Source organism: Medicago sativa, chromosome 1, assembly GCF_051527215.1.
Source record: "Medicago sativa cultivar Bolivia chromosome 1, Bolivia_mono, whole genome shotgun sequence".
In the NCBI taxonomy this organism is placed as follows: Eukaryota; Viridiplantae; Streptophyta; class Magnoliopsida; order Fabales; family Fabaceae; genus Medicago; species Medicago sativa.
The window spans coordinates 67506555-67510132 of record NC_140749.1 but is presented as its reverse complement, the minus strand read 5'-3'; the positions used below and the strand labels follow the sequence as shown (position 1 = coordinate 67510132).

The following is a 3578-nucleotide window of genomic DNA, read 5'->3' as shown; positions in this document are numbered from 1 at the left end:
CTGAGCCAATAAACTATTAGTTTAAATATGTTATTAAATTTTTTTATAAATATAAGTTGTTATATTTTTAATTACTGTGATTCTAGTACTTTCTTGTCCTCGTGAGTTTAGCTCAGTTGGTAGGGACGATGCATAATATATGTAAGGTCTGGGGTTCGAACCTCGGCCACCACAAAAAAAAAAAAAATCTAATACTTTCTTAGGGTGTTCAAGATTATGCCACATGGATGGTCATGATCTATTCATAATACTACATATTAAGTGTGTTGTCTCATTAGAGAAGAACTGCAAAAGTGCTATAAACATAGCAGTTACAAAGAATAACTAGTATATAAAAATCACTAAATAACATATTTACACTAATAATTTATTGACTCAACTAAGTATCCTATCATTTAGTTCTCTATCATGTTTTAAATATGAGTAACTCTTGTGAACAAAATATATAAAAATAAAAGTAAAAAAGAAGAACTGTTGTTGAAAAGAAAAATGAAAAAACAACCAAACTATTAACAATGTGTGTGGGGTTGGATAGTGTGCTAGTAGCTGAAATGAGTACAACTTACAAGGTTGAAAGGGTTACCAATATGTATGTCTTTCTTCTTCTTCCTTGCAACGGTTGCATGGACCCACTCTCACTCACTATGGACCCACTCATCTCATGGTAACTTATATAGGTTTATATTGGGCCTCGGGAAAATGACGTCCCCGCCCCCCCAACCTGCCTGCCCGCACAAAACCCTAATTTACGAGAACCTCTCAAAGTAGTTTCAAATGCTTACTATTCTTCATTCTCATTATACTACAAAAACAAACAAACAAACTTATATTAATTAAAATATAAGAGGATATATTACAAGCTCAACGATTTTAATATACACATTTTCATCTAAATCTTAGATCATGTATATGAGTTTTCTCATTTATATAGTTTAATATCTATATTTCTATTATGTGTAGGAGTTTAACATACACTTAAAATATGACAACATTCTTTCACGAGTATTAGCCTCTGTCCTTGATCGCTCCCCCAAATTCCCACCAATCAATCATTGATCGGACACCACAACATCAATCAATCATGTAAACTTTACATAACTCTAACTCTATTTGATACGGAGGAACATTAAGATTAACGATGTTCAATAAAAGCTCATAATACCTTAGTCTTGATGAGTCAATAACATATCAAATGATTTCAGATTTGTGTAAAAGTTTACATTGATGAATTATATAATGATATAAATGTTCAGTTCAACCATAGATATTTTTAAATTTTGTATTCGTTAAATTTTATTAAGTGGTGCAATATCACTTAAATGCTACATCAATGTAATCTAATTCCTCCATATAAATGCATGTTCTAATATCAAGTCGACTTCACCACATTTTTTTGATATTTTTTTTCATTGAGTCTTGTGTAAACAATCACAATTTTGTTGGTATGATTTAAGTAAAATCGATGCTTATAAACTATTCTTAATCTCAATTTTTAACTAACGTGAGATTTTTTTATAATTTATGAACAATGTTATTAAAAGACAAAATCAATAAATTAAGTAAGAAAACATTTTATCTCCTTATGTTATCAACAACACACCTCACACCAACAATAATGAAATCAATTCATTCAAAAACACTTCTTCTCTCCTTAATTTGTCCTCCTTAAACAGTTAGTTTCGTTTTTTTTCTCTAATTACTCCATTATTATAACACCTTTGTCTCACCGTTTATGTTCTAATTTTCAATTTCTTAATTCTCTCTCTTTGTACTTGAGTTGAGTCTGTGAAAGGCTTGGTATATCTTCTATCTTGTAACCAATAGAATAAACAAAACAAATAAATGGAAAAAAAATTAGACAATGTTTTTTTAGTCAAACCCTTTACTTGATTCCCACCCAGTAATTGCACCTAATTCTTTCTTCTAAGCACCTCATTTTCATTTACCATATCATCATCCATTTGAGTAAGTTGGTGAGTGATCATCATATGTTAGGTTATTATAAACATACTTATCCCTTTTGTTCCATTTTCAGCTCTCTTATTGTGTTTGACTTTTTTGTTTCATCCATATATCTAATACATCACAACAAACAACTAAAATCGAACAAAATTAATCAAGCTCAATTGGTTTCTCTTCATCTCATCAACAAAACCATCATCTTTTTCTTATTAAGTGTAGAAATACTACAACAACAGTTCTGGGTAATCCTTGGTGGACAATTCAAGGAGGGTTATCTAGTGTTGACCCAAGAACCCACTCACCAAGTGGTTTAAACAAACACCACAACCCAAACCTAACAATTAATGGAAATCACGATGAAGAAGAAGACTACGACAACAAAGATGAACCTAGAGAAGATGCAGTCGAAGTTGGTAACCGGTGTAGCTGATATAGCGAAAAAGCATAGCGCAATTTGAAAGAAAGCGTCAATGCGGTGTTTGTGATCTCCGCGGAAGGGTTATGTAGTTAATGTCACTCCTAGACAAACTTCAACTCCTGGTGATGTTGTAGCACTTCATGGTAGGTTTGATATTTAGTCCTTAACTGGGACAATTCTACCCAGACCTACTCAACTAGGTTCAACTAGTCTTATAGTGTACCTGACTGGAGGTCAGTGTCAAGTAGTTGGAGGTTATGATGTTGTAACTCTTGTTGTAGTTTGACTTGTTATGCTTATTGCCGCTAGTTTTACTAATGTTACTTATGAGATACTTCCACGTGATGATGATGGTAATGATAATAATGAAAATCCTAGTTCTGCGGGAGGTGTGCAAGGTGGAGGAGCATCTGGTGGATCGCCTCCATCGAGAATTGGTCATCAGTTGTAGGGTGGGTTTCCAGATCCTTCTTCCATGCCTTTGAATAATTTGCTACAAAATTTGTTGCCAAATAATGGAGGGCAGATGGGACATGTGGCCCTTGACTGGGCTGCTGCCCATGGAAGACCACCTTATTGAGTTGAGTTGTATGGATTTGCCAATTATTTAGAGAGGTAGAGATCATATGTCTAAAAATCAAATTTAGACTCGTGAATTTGTCTTGTATTTTGAAGGATAGAGTATTGTGAAGAAGACTGTGAGGAAGCATATTGCTTAGTTCTTAGTAATATTGATGTATATGAATTATCGTTATGAAATAAACTAAATGACTAGATCAAAAATAGAGAAGATGATCAAAGATAGAGAATATGATAGTTTTTGCCTTATTCTCTTTACAAGTGTGTCATTACACTAAAATACGAGTCGTATTTATAAGACACAATTGAGCAAGTGAATGATCAAACCAATTAAGAACCACTAACCATACATTCACTAGTGGGGTTATAGGAAGGTGGAAGATTATGGATGGACATCCACTAAGTTTATCATTCATAACACTCCCCCTTGGATGTCCATCAGGATACGCCTCATTAAAATCTTACTTAGAAAAAACCTTGTTGGAAAAAATCCCAGTGAAGGAAAAAGAGTACAATATCTGATATATTTTTCTCGTTAAAAATCTTACCAGGAAAACCTAGTGTGACAATACCATGGTTAAGGGAAAAGAGTTCAGAATATACTTATTTCTCCCCCTCA

At 33.2% G+C, this 3578-nt stretch overlaps 1 pseudogene; it reads left to right on the top strand.

Moving 5' to 3' along the window:
* The first annotated feature begins 515 nt into the window (after positions 1-515).
* On the top strand, positions 516-2960 carry LOC146956640 (AT-hook motif nuclear-localized protein 20-like; annotated as a pseudogene).
* Positions 2961-3578: the final 618 nt, after the last annotated feature.